Below are 8,897 nucleotides of genomic sequence, written 5' to 3' on the forward strand. Positions count from 1 at the left end.
ATAGCATCAATGCTTCCTCTTGCAGAACTGCTAACAACTCCAGCCACATGAGGTCTAGCATTGTCTTGCATTAGGAGGAACACCAGGGCTTACCGCACCACATGATGGTCTCAAAGGGGTCTTGAGGATCGTCTCTCGTGTACCCAATGGCAGTCAGGCCTACCTTGGCGAGCACATGGAGGGCTGTGCGGCCCCCAAAGAAATGCCACCCCACACCATGAGACCCACCGCCAAACCGGTCATGTTGGAGGATGTTGCAGGCTGGCAGAACTTCTCCACGGCATCTCAGACTCTGTCACGTCTCAGTGTGAACCTGCTTTCATCTGTGAAGAGCACAGGGCAAGTGGGAATTTGCCAATCTTGTGTTCTCTGGCAAATGCCAAACGTCCTGCACGTGTTGGCTGTGAGCACAACCCCCACCTGTGCATCGCCCTCATCCACCCTCATGGAGTCTGTTTCTGACCGTTTGAAGCGACACATGCACATTTGTGGCCTGCTGGAGGTCATTTTGCAGGCTCTGCAGTGTCCTCCTGCTCCGCCTTGCACAAAGGCGGAGGTAGCGGTCCTGCTGCTGGGTTGTTGCCCTTCTACGGCCTCCTCCACGTCTCCTGATGTACTGGCCTGTCTCCTGGTAGCGCCTCCATGCTCTGGACACTACGCTGACAGACACAGCAAAGCTTCTTGCCACAGCTCGCATTGATGTGCCATCCTGGATGAGCTGCATACCTGAGCCACTTGTGTGGGTGTAGACTCCGTCTCATGCTACCACTAGAGGTGAAAGCACCGCCAGCATTCAAAAGTGACCAAAAATCAGCCAGGAAGCATAGACTGAGAAGTGGTCTGTGGTCACCACCTGCAGAACCACTCCTTTATTGGGGGTGTCTTGCTAATTGCCTATAATTTCCACCTGTTGTCTATTCCATTTGCACAACAGCATGTGAAATTTATTGTCAATCAGTGTTGCTTTCTAAGTGGACAGTTTGATTTCACAGAAGTGTGATTGACTTGGAGTTACATTGTGTTGTTTAAGTGTTCCCTTTATTTTTTTGAGCAMTGTATATATTTTTAACATGCTTGTTCCCTTGCAAACTTAACATGGCTTAGTGATTCTGTCTTTCATAATTTACAGAACTGTTGTCTGTATGCCTCTGGGACCAACTCGTATGACCGAAGGATAACAGTTTTAACAGTGTCATAATCTYAACTCTGGTCAAGATATAAAAGCAGGATACACTTTCGGAGCTTTTCCCACAAGAACACAGTGACCAAATGTCTCGCGGACATTTTAGGGATGTGGCAATCTGCTCAAACAGAGTGAAATATACAGAACATCCACCACCTTTTCATTTAAAGGCGGTATAAGCCGYCTGTTCCAAGATCAAACTCTTTTGAGGGTGCAGGATGGTCTGACTTGATTCGGAGTACTTCCGGATCTATCTCCCTTTGTCGCGCTTCCAGCTCCGTSTCTTTTAATCGAATGGCATGTGCACATTCTTCTTGTTCTTGTTCTAGTCTAGCTGTTATCTTTCTTATTATTGTTGCTGGGCTGCACGCTCATCTTGTCTTTCCCTGTGCTCCAACTCTAATTTCTGTTGCTCCCATTTTGCCTTTAGTTCTACCCTTCGCAGTTGCACCTCTATGGGGTGTACTCAACCACCCATAGGACCCTTTTCATCATCCTCCTTCTCCGGAAGGATTTCCTCCTCCACCTAAGCAGTATAGACTAACTCTTTGACTACTGCTTTTGAATCAGCATGTGCATCTTTGATGTCATAATGCTTTGCAATGATGAGCAGAATTGCCTTCGTACATTTATCTAGAATCTGCCATGTAGGCTTTTCCACAAATGCTTTCAACTTAAAGTCCATGGCTTTTTTTTATTAGCCTGTGTTTTTATGCAACTTTCTAAATTACTTAACAATCTTATAACCTCTGAGGGTGGATGTCAGTGACAGAAACTATACCACAAAAGTGTATTTTGAACACTCAAATATCTGGGCACAGCAGCTTCAGAGTAGGTGACTAGAGCGACTACCATACTCATGGGAAACAAGATTCCGGACGAGCCCCCCATTTTGTTACATTCCCCAGCAAGAGAACCAGAAATTGTCACTCAAKCCAGAAGMGGTTTTAGGAGGTGTTCTGAAAGACACTCATGGGGTGTCCACTGAAAGTTGGCCAGCCCAGGTGAAACACCTTCTCACTAACGAGATGACAAACCAACACATACTGATTAATGAGGTGACACCAATCCGTGTGCCCCACATGCTAACGTGCTAACGTCCAACCTCGAAATATAAATGGAAAACCAAACCCTGTAACATTATCTTACCTGATAATGACACACATGGCAAGCACATTCCCCACCAGACCAAGCACACACACGATAGAGTGAAGAGTCATGAGTATAATCGTGATGATCACTGGTGTCGAGTCTTTGGCTGGGTTATCYCTGAGATTCCGACAAAAWACACTATTGTTCATCATGGGTACATTTGAGAAATCACCTGTTGCATGAAGCTGTCCGGCTGAGGCGCTCAAGACAGGAATGATTTTCTCACCTTGCAGGCTGCACAGTGTGAGTTTGAAGGTGTTTTTGTCTCGCACTAAGTACCCTTATGCACGAGTTATGGGACCTGGATGAAACCAGCCTTGTCTCATAGACTAGACATAACATAGTAAGCGTAAATCCGGGACACTCAAATTAGTATGTTATGTTACCTTTGGTATGGTTACATAAGACAGGTTACTTAAATGACACCGGAGGGGTGGCTGTCATTTTACGGGCTCCAAACCAATTGTGCTATTTAGTTTTTTTTTTCTCGCATTCGTAACTTATTTTGTACATAGTGTTGATGCTACTGTCTCTTATGACCAAAAAGAGCTTCTGGATATCAGAACAGTGATTACTCACCTCGAACTGGACAAAGATTTGTTTTAATGAGTCTGATGCGAAGGACATAATGCTGCTCCCAGACAAGGCCCAAATCTTTGTCATTCGCATGAAGAAAAGAAGGAAATACAGCGGGCGCAGATCAGTGTACCTTGTGAGAATTCGTCTGCGAGTGAGTAACCCGCCTCTACCATCTGTTCTATTGGGCAATGTGCAATATCTGGATAATAAACTGGATGAGCTCCGTTCGAGACTATCCTACCAACAGGACATATAAAAATMTAATATCTTATGTTGGCTAAACYACYACACGGATAATATACAGTTGGCTGGGTTTTCCGTGCATCAGCAGGACAAAACAGCTACGTCCGGTAAGACGAGGAGTGGGGGAAATGAAAAGGAACGCAGCTCGCTCTCACGGCCGCGCGCCTGACTTAGCTCATTGCATTCTGCCAGACCCCTTAGTCAAACAGCTCTTATTCGCTCCCCCTTCACAGTAGAAGCCTGAAACAAGGTTATAAAGACTGTTGACATCTAGTGGAAGCCTTAGGAAGTGCAATATGACCCCATAGACATTGTATATTCGAAAGGCAATGACTTGAAAAACTACAAACCTCAGATTTCCCACTTCCTGGTTGGATTTCTCTCAGGTTTTTACCTGCCATATGAGTTCTGTTATACTCACAGACATCATTCAAACAGTTTTAGAAACTTCAGAGTGTTTTCTATCCAAATCTACTAATAATATGCATATATTAGCTTCTGGGCCTGAGTAGCAGGCAGTTTACTCTGAGCATGTTTTTCATCCGAACGTGAAAATGCTGCCCCCTATCCCAAACAGGTTATTAAGGTAGACTCAAGGTATTGCTCGCCTGAGGTAGAGTACCTCATAATAAGCTGTAGACCACACTATCTACGAAGAGAGTTTTCCTCTATAATTTTCATAGCCGTCYATTTACCACCACAAACCGACGCTGGCACTAAGAACGCAAACAAGAAATTGCTCATCCAGAAGCGGCGCTACTAGTGGCCGGGGACTTTAATGCAGGCGAACTTAAATCAATTTTACRTAATTTCTARCAGCATTTCACATGTGCAACCAGCTWCTTGGCATTGGCATTGAGGAGTACACCACATCAGTCACTGGCTTTATCAATAATTGCATCAAGGACGTCMTTCCCACAGTGACTGTACGTACATACCCCAASCAGAAGCCATGGATTACAGGCAACATTCGCACTGAGCTAAAGGYTAGAGGTGCCYCTTTCAAGGTGCGGGACTCTTATAAGCTTATAAGAAATCCTGCTATGCCCTCCGACGATCCATCAAACAGACAAAGCGCCAATACAGGACTAAGATTGAATCGTACTACACCGGCTCCGACYCTCGTTGGATGTGGCAGGGCCTGCAAACTATTACAGACTACAAAGGGAAGCACAGCCGCYASCTGCCGAGTGACARGAGCCTACCAGAAGAGCTAAATTACTTCTATGCTCGTTTCGAGATAAGCAACACTGAGGCATGCACGAGAGCATCAGCTGTTCCGGACGACTGTYTGATCACGCTCTCCGTAGCCGACGTGAGTAAGACTTTTAAACAGGTCAACATACACAAAGCCGCTGGGCCAGACGGATTACCAGGAGGTGWGCTCCGGGRATGTGCTGACCAACTGGCAYGMGTCTTRACTGACATTTTCAACATGCCCCTGATTGAGTCTGTAATACCAACATKTTTCAAGCAGACRACCATAGTCCCTGTGCCRAAGAACACTAAGGTAACCTGCCTAAATGACTACCGACCTGTAGCACTCACGTCCGTAGCCATGAAGTGCTTTGAAAGGCTGGTAATGGCTCACATTAACACCATTATCCCATAAACCCTAGACCCACTCCAATTTGCATACCGCTCAAACAGATCCACAGATGAAGCAATCTCTATTGCACTCCACAGTGCCCTTTCACACCTGGACAAAAGYAACACCTACGTGAGAATGCTATTCGTTGACTACAGCTCAGGGTTCAACACRATAGTGCCCTCAAAGCTCATCACWTAGCTAAGGATCCTGGGACTAAACACCTCCCTCTGCAAATGGATCCTGGACTTCCTGATGGGCCGCCCCCAGGTGGTGAGGGTAGGTAGCAACTAGGGCTGGGCGATAAATCAATATCAATAATTAGAGGTAATTACTTCCCTCAATAACGATATAAAAACGTTTAGATTCATTTTCGATAATGTCGATATAGAATAATTAGGTACAGCAGTCCATTTTACCTCTGTGACGCAGCAGGAACGTGCGGAGAAGTGACGATATGCAGGTGGAGAGGTATACGCCCACTAAAAACCACTTAGCACCTCGAGTGATGGAGTAGCCACTATTAACCAATGAAAAATGAGTGATGTAGGTGAAAACAGTGGCAGTGATAGCCATGGAGAAGGAGCAACTTCCAATGAAGAAATTATTGATAAAAAGGGTTAAACTGTTTCAGTAATTTGGAAGTGGTTTGGTTTTTTGAAGTCCGACAAAGAGCAGAGCAATGTTRGGTACAAATTGTGGRTACGACAGGTGGCTACGAAGTCTGGTAATACAACAAACCTTTTTCAACATCTGAAGCAAAATCACTTCTTTGGAACATGCAGGAAGTTTGAGTTTGTGCCACGGTATTGATAAARGTCCATCAAGCACCAGCCAATCTAGGGATGTTTGCCCGAAGCAGTCAACACTGACAGCGTTTATGCCCTACAAGCAAACATCGAAAAGACAAAGACATCACAAATGCTATTATGCATTGCATTGCTAAGGACATGCTACCAATTAGCACAGTCGAAAAGGAAGGTTTCAAGAGGCGTATCAATTTAATTGACCCCAGGTACGTGCTCCCTGGCCGCGAACATGGAAACATTTTCCTTCAAGTATAATTTTATGTGTAGCTCACATAATAAAAAAAAAAGTTACCTTTATTTAACTAGGCAAGTCWGTTAAGAACAACTTCTTATTTACAATGACGGCCTATCGGGGAACAGTGGGTTAACTGCCTTGTTCAGGGGTAGAACGACAGATTTTTACCTTGTTAGCTCGGGGATTCGATCTAGCAACCTTTCAGTTACTGGCCCAATGCTCTAACCACGGTTTTCTTGAGTTTGAAACAGATATTCACCCTTTAAACATTATTTGATTAATATCGTGATAATTATTCGATAATTATGATAATAGTTCGCTACACCCGCAATAATGTCTGCTAAACACGTGTATGTGACRAATAAAATGTGATTTGATTTGAAGCACACAGCCAAGACAACGTAGGAGTGGCTTCGGGACAAATCTCTGAATGTCCTTGAGTGACCCAGCCAGAGCCCGGACTTGAACCCGATCGAACATCTGTGGAGAGACTMTGGAGAGAAAATAGCTGTGCAGCAATGCTCCCCATCCAACCTGACAGAGTTTGAGAGGATCTGCAGAGAAGAATGCGGGAAATTCCCCAAATACATGTTTACCAAGCTTGTAGCGTCATACCCAAAAAAACACAAGGCTGTAATCGCTGCCAAAGGTGCATCATGAGTAAAGGGTCTGAATACATATGTAAATGTGATATTTCAGTTTTTTATTGTTTTTCCTTTTCATTATGGGGTATTGTGTGTAGATTGATGAGGGAAAAAACAATTTAATCACTTTTTTTAAGGCTGTAACGTAAAAAAATGTGGAAAAATTCATAAACATGACATGAATCGGAAAAAAAGATAAGCCATGAATGCTTATCTGAAAATAGACTTTCCAATTACAATGGGAGAGAGGGTCCTGTGTTGCTCATTTAATGTGTTTTTTGGGTAAGTGGTCATGTTTTTGGGATTCTCACAGTGTGCAGTTTTGTGATGGGACTGTGTTGCCATAGTWATGAAATATATGAAGCTGAGAGCAAGACAAATAATGTCAGAACTCCCGCCCCATTACATTTCACTCTGTTGTATTTGCCCAGACTAAGAGTTTCTTCGTCTCCAAGGGCACATGGAAGCAAAGGATGCATGTGTTGATTTTTGGAGAAACCTGACAACTTGTATTCATATACAGTATGCTCACACACTTCCGAGAAGAGATTTCAAGCCATTTGGGTCAATATTAGCCTACCCTGGTTGTCAGAATAAAATATTCTTAACATATTTCACAGTTTTATAGCTTTGTTTTATGCAAATGTATTTTATACTTGCAATAAAGACTAAATGATGTATACTTAATTGATAGAAATTGATGCAATTGGCAAGAAACAGTCATGTGGTCTTTATCAGAGGCAAACAGGTTCCTTGGCAACAACTAGAATGCTTAATATAGTGCATCTCTAACATAGTGCCGTTCTTCCAAGCTACTCCGTAACACAAGTATCTCTGGCTAAGTGCAGGACTAAATGCTGGACTAAGTGTGTGTGTGTGTGTGTGTGTGTGCATGCGTGTGTGTGCGAGCGAGTGTTGTGTGTGTGCATGAGTGAGTGTTGTGTCCCAAAACCACCACCAAGCCTACTAAAACTGCTGCTTCATCAGACAGAGAAAAGGCTAGATCTCTTACCATTCAGTTGCTTGTATTGTCCCAGAATCTTCAAAAAATAGTAATCATTGCCACCCACTGGCATAGGTAAAACAATAAAAACAAATGACCATGAATTATGAATGTGCTATCATGTCGTGTCTGCAGTGCTGCAGTGGTTGAGCGATGTTCCTAAAACAAGGTGGTTTCTTCAGCCGGCAGGCATGGAGCCAGTAAGAGGTATTATTGCAGTACCCTGCTATGACATACTGCTGCCTGTGACTTACTCCTTATTCAGCAGGTCCTCCATTTCAGCAGCGAAACAATGTACTGGATAATGAGATAGATACATATTCTGGACAGTTTTTCCCCAGGAATAAATGTTTGTTATTTGATGTTATTTAACTGTTTTACCCATCTCATATGAATATACTGTATTCCAGTCAAAGCTCATCCTATATAACTACTGCTGSACACACCTTTTCTATTCATATACTGTCTATAACGTCTATACAAACCATGATATACATATACATTTATATTCCTGACTCTGACATTACTCGTTCTAATATTTCTATATTTAAAAAAAAAAAATTGTGTGGGGGGTATGTGCGTGTATTGTTTAAAATTGTTAGGTATTACTGCACTGTTGGGGCTAGGAACATAAGCATTTTGATACACAAGCGATAACATCTGTAGAATATGTGTATGTGACCAATAAAATGAAGATAAGGCAGGGATCTAGCACAGAATTCCATCCAGGACCTTGTTATTTTCAACCTAGAAATAATGCCGGAACTATTACCTACCTTTTCTCAGAGTGATTGAGCAATGTTGGTCAAACAAGATGGTTTCTTCAGCCAGCTGGCACGTTGCCCCTTGGCTTCTTTAAAGGTACAATCTGCAATACTGCTGTTCAATGGTCATTGGAATTAGGCTAGTCGTACTGTATACCCATTGATCCTTGAAGAATTTAACAAAAAAATGCCTTAGAACATTTGTCTTACCCCATTATAACACAAAATATAAAGCCYCTTTTCTCCACAGTTATTTGTTGTCTTTTGGGGATTTATTTAGAATACAGCTTTAAAACTTTGTAACTATCAAATTGATGTCATGGACTGTCAGTCAATGGATCCATAGGATCCATCAAATTTGGAAGTGGTTACATTTRTCAATCSCCATCCTTCAGCTTTATAACAAGCCAGGTGGCTATACTAATTGGCATGAGGTTTTCCATGAACGAAATCCAACAAAGAACAGAATAGGTTGATGTGAGCCAAAACCTGGATGGTAACTTCCAGCCTCCAGACATCAATGGACAGACAAACAAACTGAAGCCTGTTGTCTGACACATTCTTTGAGGAACCAAAGGGATTACACTACTCACAAATCTTCAGAATAAACACTTAATTCATAAAGGTTGAGAAAATCCTATTTCAATCACTTGCAACCATTTTTWATTTCTTCTCTTTTCTTTGAGCCACTACAACA

The sequence above is a fragment of the Salvelinus sp. IW2-2015 genome, linkage group LG8, assembly GCF_002910315.2.
Source record: "Salvelinus sp. IW2-2015 linkage group LG8, ASM291031v2, whole genome shotgun sequence".
Classification (NCBI taxonomy): domain Eukaryota; kingdom Metazoa; phylum Chordata; class Actinopteri; order Salmoniformes; family Salmonidae; genus Salvelinus; species Salvelinus sp. IW2-2015.